The following is a 14,269-nucleotide window of genomic DNA, read 5'->3' on the forward strand; positions in this document are numbered from 1 at the left end:
AACGCACGGCGACGACGCGGACAAAAATAGCAAACAATTAATTACCACAATCCACAGTGATAATTCTGTCATTTGCCATTTGAAAGCGCGGCCGACCAAGCGGAATAGCCACTAATCAGTATAGTACATCATATTTTTAGTTAAAGGTAAGATTACGAATAGGTAGATTCGTATAAGTATACAAAATAACTAATAAGTATACTGGTAATTGGTATGCTGCTGTCAGTATGTACCTACTATAATTATTAAGATTCTGAGTGAAAGTGTGAAAATATAAAGGAATTTTTTGATGCAGTGTTTCGTTAAAATGTCTGATACCTACACAATAACTTATAAGATTATCAATCAACGTACGATGTATAGTATTAGGTATATCTGCTTATTAAAAATTATGTTAATATTTTTAATATTATATATTATAATATTTACCAAGATCGTTCTACATATTTTGTTTATGTTTAAAAAAAAGATTTGATTTGTCTTTTTTTCCTTATTTATTTTATAAATTGTTTAATTTAATTACCTTTTTTATTGGCCTATTGTGTGTCTATTGTAGTATTGTATAAGCTCTATTATAATTGAGGCGCATAGAACCAAAACAGCTAGTGTTTTTATACAGGACAGGTACATAATTGAAGTAGGTATTGATTATTTTTCAATATTTTTTTCCCCCTAAAATCTACTCTAAGGAAAATAAACTCACTTTTAATATTTAATTTCTTGCCTTCTAAACTATCTATAAAGCACTAACCCAATTAACATTGGTTAAGTGTTAAATGTTTTAATGTGGGTTAGGCCACTCAAATTTTGAAAAATATTTAGGTGTATAGAGTTGTTTACGTAGATTTTTAGTTTTCAATTATTTTAGGTTTTTTTTCTTTAAATATCAATAAAATTTTATTTGTTGGGTAAAAATCTTGAAAATTTAATAGAAGGCTCCAAATACATGTTTTCAAAGGCAGATGAAAAATATTAAAAATCTGTAGTCACAATTTTTTTTCTAAGCATTTAAAGTTCAAATGTTTTAACTTTTTAGTTAACATTATTATGTGTTAAAAAGTTAATAAGTATTTAGTGTATAAAGTATGTTTGTAATTTTAATTCCATTTATTTGAAAACAAATGTAGGGAATGATAGGTATATTATTTTCAGTCTTGGTCTATGATTGGGCGTAATTTTAATATTTTCCCCGGGCGTAAAAAATCTTAGTTCCGCCTCTGTCAGTAAATATAGAAAGACTAAACGCTCTGGTACATATTTTCCTCAAGGTTTTAAATGGACCAAAGACAAAACAAACTCCCTTGGAACTGAAACTTTTACGTTCTTGTAACGAAGAGCTTGATAACCGAACAAAATAGGTGAAGTTCGACAGATGATTCTATTTCACAACAGGCTTCCAAAGGTTTGTTACAATGCTGCAAAATCCGTGAATGCCCAACCACAGCCAGCAGCCAATTAAAAGCAAAAACTCCTGCCTATCATGGCGCATTAACTGGTTTCTGCCAAAACTGTTTCGGGATCAGGTCTAAACTTACTAACTTTAAATGTTATATGTGTCTGCTATTAATTATGATTTTATTGTTCTGACCGAAACATGGTTAAATGATTATAATTCTGATTGTGAACTAGGCCTTGTTAATTATATTGTTTATATATGTGACAGAAGAAACTTAACTAGTACTATTGTAAAAGATTTTCACTGTCGTACATAAAGATTTAAACTCACATCCAATTTCTATTTTAGAATCAAATTTTGAACAACTTTTTGTGAGTGTTTCTATTGATTTATCAAAGTTTGTAGATAGTGGAGTTTATATTTTTCCTTTTACTCCTTCATTCATCTAAAAGTCACCCATACAGTCCGTGGAATCAGTTATTCGTCAATTTCCGAATCACGCTTATATTCTTTGTGGTGACTACAATATGACGGGGATTACTTGGGAAAATGATGTATACTAGTTAGTTTACTCTTTTTCAACGCCTGTAAGTGCTTACTGTGTTCCTAAAACTTTTTGTTTTCACTTTTTTTTCCAAAGAAATAATATTTCACATACCGGTTATCTCTTAGACCTAGTCTTTAGTAACAGATCTTCTTTAGTAATTGAGAAATCTGATAAACCAATTGTACCCATTGCTTTCTATCACCCAGCGTTATGTCTCTCTGTCCCTTTCAACACACCTGCAACCTGCTGTGAACGTGGACACTAATTTTTCGATTTTCGTAGAACTCACTTCGAAAAAATCAAATCCTTTATTGCACCATTTAATCAAACCTCTACATATGTTTATGCCACTCTATCTTGAATTCACGGTACACGCCTTCTATATAATGTGAGGCAAGGCGTTAAAAACTCCTGGATTCGTCATGAGACTGACTAAAGAACTTCTCAAATAAACACGGTAAAAAAGGTATACTGTTCCTTAGTGAAACCCATTTTGGAGTACGTTTCACTAATTTGGGACCTGTGTGCAAATGGAGCTTTGCAGGTTGAGATAGTCCAACCAGTGCCACAGCTACCGAGTGTGCAAGATTAGGTTAGGTTAGGTAAAGCTGTGGCTGAAGAAAATTTAAGTAAAATGAAGAATAAAAAAACAAATTTGATCATATTATTAAATATTTATAATTTATAGTAATCAAATATCATACCTAACTGTTCACTTGTTGACAATGCGGCCAAATTTAATACTAATTCTTAGAACAAAAATAAGAGAATAATGAGGGCCCGTGGTCAACGTCATCCAATATCCATAAACAACAATTTTTTGCACAAGTCTATAAGTGAAGAACGTTTCAGTGGCATTTCCATACTGAATATACAAAGGAGAAGAACTTCCAAGATAGACGCAGAGATAGCCATTGACAACATATCAAACGCAAAAGCGAGGAAAAAAACAATTTTGTTAGATAATTTAAAAAATTACAATTGAAATTATACTATAATACTATTTTTATAACAATTATATGATTAAATATTTTTGTTTTTTGTTTAGATAGCTTAATATATAATTATTTACATTTTGCATATTTAGGCCCAAAATTAAGATTTTCACATCATCAAAATTTTAAGAAATAGGAAAAATTAAATACTTAGGGAAACTGAAGATGTGGAAATAAGAAACGTAGACAAATAATACACAGAAAACAAGAAACATAGAGGAGAATCTCATATAAAACAAACTAGTATATGAAGACAGTGTAAAACGAACAAATGCAAACTGTATTGATTGAACAAACAGTCAGCATTCAAATTCTGGAGATGGATCGAAGTAAAGTTGATATTACTGGCTGCGTTGATAAAAGTTGTGTATGAACAGATATCGTCTAGATACAAAGAGTATGTTTACTTTATAAAAAGAATATTTTGAGAATCAAAAATAATTTCAAAAAATGATATTGGTATTTGTCAAGTAGTATAGCAATCTTTTTTGACTGGAGAACAATAAGTAATATGGTTTCCGTGGTCGTTACAAATTATATTTATGGTTGGAGCTGACTTGGTTTTTTTTCGGCTGGCCTTTACGCCGAGAAATTGACGAGATAACTTCCAGACCAGTACGTTATCGGTGGTGCTGCCTTTAGGCAATGTCGTCACTCTGTATATCACGGCATATACGGTAAAATTGTCAATATTATGCTTATTAGTTGTTATTATCATATACATTTCCCGTAAATTAAAATTCGTTAGTAACAAAATACTATACGCACTCAGACTTCAGAGTAATTGTTTTTCTATCATAACCGTGAAGCATTGTGTCATTTATTTATTTATAAACGCCAATCGGCAATTTAATGTTTAGAGTTTAAGTGTTTAAGTTTATAAGTAGTAGATATTTACATTACCTACACAGTAACACAGAACATGTAGTAAAGACAACTCAATATACACTAATATACTTCTATATTACAGCAAACTTATAACTAATACCTACATATTTAGATTACAAAGCATTCTATGTAGGAGGTTGCGAAGTCCCCAACATGTATTGTGTGCAGGTCCTAGAAAGGAGGAGTGATTACTGGAAAAGAAGGAAGGGACATAAAAACGTACGTGGAAGAGATCACGGGCATCTATGGTGCCATTTAGAAGCGAGGTTATAAAGTGCTCTTCAGGATCTTGTCGACGATTTGTATTTCCAATATACGTATTAAGAAATAATCATGTGTAGTAAGACGTGCTTTCATGATAATATGGGCATTGGGAAACGTAAGAAAGATACATATTTTGGACACCCTTGAGTCTTAATTCATCTTTAGCCAAGTGAGGATGCCATATACTACCACTTCATATTCTAATATTGAATGTGCTGACGGAAAATATAATATGCAGGTATACCGAGCAGAATAAAACTGTTTAGTATTGTGCATCATAAATCCAAGACTTTTAAAGCTTTACCTACAGTGACATTTATATGTGATGCTCAAAGTTAAATGATGGACTATAATAAATACTAAGATCTTTATAAAAACACGATCAATATTGGTTCCATTAAAAAAATAATTATAGTGAATGGAAGACCGCTGTCTAGAAAAAGTCATAACATTACATTTATTTCTATTAAGACTAATACCGTGAGCCCATATCGAATTTTCAAAAAATACCGAGTTCAGTTTGTAGGTCTGTTGGATAAGACATTAGGTAATTAAGATTATCAATTTTAAGGACTATATTGGAAGTTACAGTAGGACACTATATAAATAAATCAGAGTGTTATTTATTACTACGTTTCTGGGTACTCCCTTATTTACATAATAAAAGCAACGTAGTCCAAACAACAATATTATTTTTTTTATTACTTTCGAATACGGGAACTCTAATGCGCAAATTGTAAACAGTGGTTGGGGTAAACTATAATAGATAATAGTATAATACTATAACAGATACTGTATTGATTTCCATAACAAACACAAATCCCATAATTTACAAAAAATCAGAAGATGGTTATTTAAATATATTATCCAGCTGCATATGCGTAAAATGGAGATGGTCTGAGTGGATATCACTACAAAAAAAAAATTGTTAACATTTTGAACAAGAAGTCATTTACAAATCCGGGTACAGATATTTCAGAAGTTTACGAGTTTATCCAAACCGTACAATTCGTACGGACCAACACTTCCTCTAATTGCTTCACATCTCCAGGTGTGGTACAATAACAGATCATCGAAAATATCCATAGACGAAAACACAAAGTATCGATCCTATATCGATGTTTTTAGCTGCTAATATGTCCCGTGCACCGAGCCACTGGTGTAGGGCTTGCGACAGACAAAGAAATGGAAGAGAGAAATGAAAGGGGACCCGCGTCTTGCGACGCTTACAAATCGTGCTTTGAAAGGGGGACCAAGGGAAATTTTATATTACGACATTTGACGATGACTTGAGCCTATGACAATTGAAATGGCTGGAGATGGATCAGCTTTTCAGGTAATTCGGACAGCTTATCAGGTAAAAGAAAAAAAAATATTATTTTTAAATGTTTAAACACCTATTGACAATCCAAAAAAAATTTGTTTGTCTATATAAAAAAAAAAGTTAAAACAATCACTTGGGTATCACATGATTGTGATAATAAGCAATTGGCTTCATCTTCTAATATATAAAATATTTATCTCGAGTGGTGACAAAGTTTAAAAGTAACTTAAAATTTAAAAAACAAAAGAAACTACAATTATGACATATAATTATGACCTATAACATAGTTATTTGAAATACTATCAACAATTTACTTGATAATTTAGACAATAAATTAATGAAAAATTTGTATAGCCTTACATTCTAGTCGTCAACTGAATAATACTAACTTATTTTTAATTAGGTTATATGATTTAATTTTAAATGATCAATTAGACTCAAATGTCACACTATTTATGCAAACAACCATGTATCTTAATATTTAACTTGTTTAATCATAGGTAAGAACCCCTCCATTAACAGAAATAAAACACAAATTGATAAACATATAATGATGATGTAATTTATTGTAATAATTGTGTAGATGAATTTAAAAAAAAAGTTCACAATGTCTAAACTGCTTTACAATGTGTATGATTGTAAATCGCGTAAGTGAAAAATATAAAATTATGCTAATCAGCTTATGAATACAATACATTAATATATATTAATATTAATATGCATTAATTAATTAAGTTACTTATTGCTTTTTTTTAAATGCACAAATGTTAATAATCAAACCATATTAATATAGTGTTGATAAAAAATAAAAATTACAAAATCAAAAAAAAAATATATAAAACACAATGGACACAATTATGTGAGAGAAATAACAACCTTAAAATAGTTATTTCTAACTAATAAAGCACAGATAAAGAAGTGCGTAAAAAAATATTCATATTTCATAGATGTGATGTAAATAAGATATTCAGTGTGTAAATTAGATATTAATTATAATAACTAATAAGACTAATTTAATTAAAAGAGTAATAACAATGATGCGTGAAAAACCTGAGACATACAAACATAGTATATAATATTCAGTTTTACATTAAATGAGATTATATGAGTTCATGGAGAGCGTCGTCGGGATCATTGATTGATGTTGTAACAGATTTGTCAAATCCTCATTATTGACATTGCAGGTGACCAATACAACATTACTTGCTTATACTTAATATTGTATTAAATGAGATTATGCAGATAGTTCTGGGAGAGCATCGTCGGGATCTTCATTTGATGTTGTATCTGGCGGTCGAGTCCACTTAATTAACGTTTCAGGTGATCGATACAAGAACACGAGTTTAGCGAATAGGTCTTCTTCCAAATCTAATTCACCACTTTCTCTCACTAGATAAATATCTAAACACAGTTGTAAGATTCTATCTACGTATGGCATATCATCAAACATAATTTTGGTTGATATACCGGTGAAAAACCTCGAACAAACGTGTGAACGACAATAACAAACGTTGTATACAGTCCAATAATCCTATAACAAAATTAAATAAATGTATTTTGTGTAATTTGATTATGATTTAAATAAATAAATTTACTTAATATTATTTTTATTTTTTATTTTTTTATTTATTTTTTTTTATTTTATTTATATTTACGGGTCTAGCCCTTTGGAAAAACAAAGTTAGATATATACAGATTTACAATTAAATTCTAGTTATAAGTACTAGATAACAAAAAAAAAACATTATAATTATAAAGATATACATAGGTATGGTATAAGCATTAACAGAGGCGGGAAGCGTCAACATTGGCAAGAGACATTAATCTTGTGATAGGTTCATTCGCTAAATAATTAGAGGTGTAAGAAGGAATGTAGAAAGGAGCATTATTTCGAGAAAAACGTTGAGGTACTCTAAAATTAATAAGGCTTAAAAGGTAAGGCGAATCTATGTTACCTGACAACAATCCATTCAGAAACTTAAACCCTAGAGTGATTCTCCGATTAGAAAGCGTATCAATATTGAGGAATTCGGAAATAGGGGCGTAATCGTGAGGCTGATGGTGTATATCTAAAATAAATCCAGCGAAACTAAGGAATTTTCTTTGCACCATTTCAAGTTGTCGAGAGTTGCCTGTGGTATGTGGATTCCAAAGAACAGCACCATACTCTAATATAGGACGGACTAGTGAACAGAAAAGAATTTTTAAAGATTGTCCTAGTTTAAAGTCGTGAGCCAATCTCTTTAGGAACCCAAGCATTTTGTAAGCTTTACAGCATATCATAGTGATATGCGGTCCCGGATCAAGAGAGCTGTTGAACTTAAAACCTAAGTCAACTATCATTTCAACACGGGAGATTTCCGAATTATTAAGACTGTAAGACCAATTAATTACAGCATGTTTCCTAGTGAATGACATAATATGACATTTATCAAGATTCAAAGTTAAGCCTAGTTCTTGAGACCATTTGTAAAAATAGTTTCAATCAGCTTGAAGTTTAAGGCAATCATCAGGGGAATTTATTTGCATAATTAGTTTCATATCATCAGCAAAACAAAGTAGTTTACAATGATTTAAAACTCTGTTAGCACTATTTACAAATAATGAAAAGAGAATTGGGGACAGATGACCACCTTGCGGAACACCAGAAGAAGCTTTCAATACCTTAGATGTAGTACCAAATACTTTTACTACAAAATATCTATCAGAGAGACAAGAAAAAAACCAAGTTATGAGAGGTTCACCAAATCCTGAATTTCTAAGCACACGGATGAACTATTGTTCATGATTCACCGAATCAAATGCCTTTTTAAAGTCAGTATAAATGACATCAACCTGACCATGGTTTTTAAAGGCATCATAAACTAATGAGGTAAATACAAGATTACATGTAAGTGTAGAACGACCTGGGCGGAAACCATGTTGCTCTTCCATCAAAATTCCATTAACCATTGGTTGAATGTATTTTAAAGTTAGAGATTCAAATAGTTTTGAGATATGTGACTGTATTGAAATCGGTCTATAATTCAATGCACTAGATAAATCACCTGATTTAGGAATTGGTGTAACATTACTCAACTTTAATATTGAGGGAAAAATACCTTCATCCAGTGAATGCCGAAAAAGAGAGAATAGAGGAAATGCAATGATTGACCTTATTTGATATAAAAATTCACCACAAATTCCATCAGGACCAACTGACCAATTTCCTTTGAGGGCTGACAGACCATTAAAAACATCATCCAAAGAGAAATAAACATTATTGGGCAAGTCAAATTTTGAAATATTTGATAGATCATTTGTAGTATTAATATTATTCGTTGTGTACACTGAAGAAAACATATCGGCAAACATATAAGCAATTTCAGTTTTATTAGACGAAACATGACCGTTGTGAGAAATTTCCATAGGCATACCATTACTTGCACGATTTTTTTTAACATATTTCCAAAAGTCACTTGGGTTATTTTTTAATGAAGATTCTACATGTTTGTTATATTCATTAAGACACTTTTTGGACATATATTTGAAACAAGCACGTAGCAACGAATAATTAGTATAGTTTTGACCATTAGGATTGGATTTATACTCGACATGTGCTTTTTTCTTTTGTATGTTGATAAGTTTTAATTCTGTATTAAACCACGGTGGGTAGGTAGCAAGGCTGGGCATTAACGAGTTAAAAAGTTAAAGTTAAGTTAAAAAGTTAAGTTACTTTTAACTAAGTTACTTAACGAGTTACTTTTTTTTTAAGAAGTAACTTCTATCTTAACGAGTTACTTTATTTTTAAAGTAACTTCTAACTTAACGCGTTAATTTATTTTAGCATTTTGTGTAATAAAAAAAAAAAAAAATAATAACAATAATTATTATGTTAAATATAAATTATTCTGCTATATAATATTATTATGCAGGTATCGAATATCCTAAATAGTAAATATTATAGACTGTCGAAGTGTTCTGCACTATAAATAACGTATTTAAATACAAGTAGAGGCCATTGATTACCATTGATTAAATATACTATAATAATATTATTATAGTTACTGTATATTTAAACAATGCTAATAGTTAATGGAACTTACAAAATGTCAAAATATACGAAACGACTTATGAGAAATAAAGAATAATATTTTATATTATTCCTTATTCACAGTATATGAATATAGGTACTATATAGTATATAGTATGTCTAGAATCTAGATATTAAAGATTAGTGCCATGCGGGTAATTATTATTTAGAAAAGGAAAACATATATTATCCAAACCCAATATCCCATATTATTATATTATACGTTTGTAAGCTGTCAGTTTTAATTAAAATTTGTTGCTTGTATATTTTATATTCATTCATGGAAATGATAAGAATAATTTTGCTTGGAGTGAGAGAAGAGAGTGACCCATTCAATTTACTATACCCAGGGGGATTATTATTTATTATTAAATATCAACTAATGTCTGGAACGAATAATAATAATACTTAATATATATTATATAGTCTATATTTAAATGACATGACAAATTTGGTGCTGTAAAATTTAAAAGCAGGCATTCGACTGTCGACTATAGCTTGTGCCGCGTTGTCAACAATTTACTATTCTTTATTACACTATTGTTGTGTATTGCTATAATAAATTTGTATTGCTCTCAATATTTAATTTTTATGAACAAAATTGAAAATATGTTGTAATATACTAATATGGATACTGATACATCGCAATCAAAATGCACAAAATGGAGTCATTTAAACAAATATTTTAAGGAAACATTGCATAGTGATGGTAATAATAATATTACATTAAAATTACGGTAAAATAAAATAATAGCTTATCTTTAATTAAATATAATATCATTCTTACTAATAAGTAATAATAATTAAAATTAATTTTATAAATGTTTGTATTTAGACAAGTAGTTGTTTTATTAACTGTTAATTTAATAATATTTAATACTATACAATATACATTTATAATTAATTTGATTATTATTTATTAATACTTAGTTGGTAATAACAAAGTAAAATTTAAACGTTTTACCATCACTTTGGAAAACTTTTAGGTAAAAAATAAAATAGGTATATACAAATAATTTGTTGGATTTCATAATTTATAAGTGCCTACAGCAAAATACATTTTTTTTAAGATATAAAGACCTGTGTAATTATATAAGTTTTATAAGAAAAAAAAAAGTAACTTATTTTTAACTAAGTTAAGTTACTTTTTTTTTCCAACTAACTTGTAACTTTAACAAGTTAAATAAAAAAGGAAAGTAACTTGTAACTTTAAACTTAACTTACATTTTTCCAAATTAACTTAACTTAACGAGTTAAAAAAAATAGTTAACTTGCCCAGCCTTGCAAAGCACACGCCTTAACCCACCGCGCCACAATGCTTAGATACGTAATGTAAACTATTTAACACTATTTAAATAAAATTAAACTAGTATAGTTATACCACACTGTATACTTCACACTGTATAGTAGTCAGCAGATAACATATCACAACAGGATGTTAAAAAATAATCAGTCTAGTTACATATTATTATTATTATTCGAATTATGTAATTAGTTGTTCGTTCTTTATTATTTTACATTTAAATATATTTATTCATCATAATAACATCGAACGTAATAACGTAAATATTGCACGTTGTTACGTTGTTACAATTTTTAGATTCTGAGTGGAACGATGAATGTATTGATTTTACAATGATGTGTGTTTTTATTTTTATTTTTTTTTAGATTCTGAGTGGAACGATGAATGTATTGATTTTACAATGATGTGTGTTTTTTTATTTTTATTTTTTTTTTTTTATTTTTTTTTTTATTTTTTTTTTATTTTTGTGTCTGTCATCACGTTTTAGGACAGTAAAAGTGCTTGGATTTTCTTCAACAGTACCTTTTCTGATAGGAAAGTGAATCTAGTTGGTACTTTGGGGGGTCAAAAGTAAAATTTTTCCAATAGTTTTCAAAAGCGCCGTGAAAAACAAAAGAAAAATTAAGGAAAAACGGGAATTTTTACGCAAAATCTGTTTTCTAGAAAATTGATTTTGGTTTTTGGTGTAACTTTAAAAAAAATTACCGTAGATATATGAAATTTTGACTGAATGTTTATCTTAGCATTTTCTATACACCATAACATTTTCAAAATATTTTGATTTGTTTTGAGCTCTTTACGGACATTTTCATTTTCCATTTTTTTTTAGTTTTTTTTCTAAAAATATCAATAAAATGTTATTTGTTGGATAAAAAAGCTTGAAAATTTAATAGAAGGCTCCTAGTATATTGTTTCAAAGGCAGATGAAAAATATTAAAAATCGTTAGTCACAGTTTTTTTTTATAAGCATTTAAAGTTCAAAAAATGACAAAATATGGAAAAATCACGAAAATTTGCAAATTATTTCGAGTTAGAAATTCATAAAAATTTTTCTTTTTAAATCTAAGATTTTAAAATGTAATACAAGATTCCTTATAGGATAATCTACCTTTACCAAAAAAAAAATGTCTATAAGAAACTCAAATTAAATTTTTATGGGCGTTTGAAATTCATATTTTTACAACATTTGATATTCACTTGATTTCTTACGTACCTAACGATTTTCTTATTTTGTTGTAATTAAAAAACGAGTGACTGTAGAAACTTGAAAATTTCACTGAATGTTTTTATTAGCATTTTATATATACCATACAATTTTTAAAATAATTTGACTCTTTTTGAGCTGTTTACGGACATTGTAAGTATTCAATTTTTTTAGTTTTTTTTTTCTATAAATATCAATAAAGTTTTATCTGTTGGGCCAAAAAGTGTATAAATAATAAATTCAATAATACATTCAAGTACCTAATCATATAAAATAAATATTCAAATTAATTGAAACATTTACCTATTATTATTTATTATAATATAACTTATAAGTATGATAAGTATGACTATACCCCACAAAAAGAAATACATAAATATACCGTACTTATTAATTAGTTATTACGAATTCCGGACAGCGGAAGTAACAGTATGAGACTACCTACTAATAGCTGTATTTCCAGAAATGTGTATAAAAATTAAAAATAAATATTCAAGTATAATTATTATTATAACTACCTATTGTAATACTCAAATATTATCATAAAGTAAGCTCTGAAAAATAACCATTCCTTCTGGATGATTCAACGTGATCACATCAGTTGTTTGCACATTTTTGTGCATTTTTTACAATTATACGGTTGTCATAAATTGTTCATTATGGCAAATAAAAAAAATGTGCTAAAGCGTAAGCGATCGACTAAGAATATGGTTACCAAGACGCTTTCACAAAGACGATCAAAAAAACCGAGGTAAGTGCCCTAAATTACATATTATTTATTTTAAAAATTAAAACCATATCTCGATTGTAACTCGTCATAATAAAGAAGGTCACTGATTTTTTTCTGAAATGTCGATAAATAAAGTTATGTCGCCCAAAAAATCTAGAAAGTGTAATACAAAGAACTTATTCCAGTTGAAAAATGCGTTTGAAGTTCATATCCGTCAAAGTAACCTATGTCTCAATAATAGCAGTTGAAAAATATTAATTAAAATGCTCAATTTTTTAGTGCCATGCGGGTAATTATTATTTAGAAAAGGAAAACATATATGATCCAAACCCAATATCCCATATTATTATACGTTTGTAAGCTGTCAGTTTTAATTAAAATTTGTTGCTTGTATATTTTATATTCATTCATGGAAATGATAAGAATAATTTTGCTTGGAGTGAGAGAAGAGAGTGACCCATTCTATTTACTATACCCGGGGGATTATTATTTATTATTAAATATCAACTAATGTCTGGAACGAATAATAATAATACTTAATATATATTATATAGTCTATATTTAAATGACATGACAAATTTGGTGCTGTAAAATTTAAAAGCAGGCATTCGACTGTCGACTATAGCGTGTGCCGCGTTGTCAACAATTTACTATTCTTTATTACACTATTGTTGTGTATTGCTATAATAAATTTGTATTGCTCTCAATATTTAATTTTTATGAACAAAATTGAAAATACATTGTAATATACTAATATGGATACTGATACATCGCAATCAAAATGCACAAAATGGAGTCATTTAAACAAATATTTTAAGGAAACATTGCATAGTGATGGTAATAATAATATTACATTAAAATTACGGTAAAATAAAATAATAGCTTATCTTTAATTAAATATATCATTCTTACTAATAAGTAATAATAATTAAAATTAATTTTATAAATGTTTGTATTTAGACAAGTAGTTGTTTTATTAACTGTTAATTTAATAATATTTAATACTATACAATATCCATTTATAATTAATTTGATTATTATTTATTAATACTTAGTTGGTAATAACAAAGTAAAATTTAAACGTTTTACCATCACTTTGGAAAACTTTTAGGTAAAAAATAAAATAGGTATATACAAATAATTTGTTGGATCTCATAATTTATAAGTACCTACAGCAAAATACATTTTTTTAAGATATAAAGACCTGTGTAATTATAAGTTTTATAAGAAAAAAAAAAGTAACTTATTTTTAACTAAGTTAAGTTACTTTTTTTTCCAACTAACTTGTAACTTTAACGAGTTAAAAAAAATAGTTAACTTGCCCAGCCTTGAGTATACCTTTAATATATATGTCTAATAACTAGACTGACAAACCGTCTCCGCTCAGAATCGTTTTTCTTATACAGTGATATTATATCATTGAATTCAAATTTAATTATATCCATTATACAGTGACCCACTTCTAACCTACTGTACAGCAGAGCGACATCTACTTACTTTTTTTAATATTTTTTTTTACTATAAATATCATAAATTTTATTTGTTG

Source organism: Acyrthosiphon pisum, chromosome X (assembly GCF_005508785.2).
Source record: "Acyrthosiphon pisum isolate AL4f chromosome X, pea_aphid_22Mar2018_4r6ur, whole genome shotgun sequence".
In the NCBI taxonomy this organism is placed as follows: Eukaryota; Metazoa; Arthropoda; class Insecta; order Hemiptera; family Aphididae; genus Acyrthosiphon; species Acyrthosiphon pisum.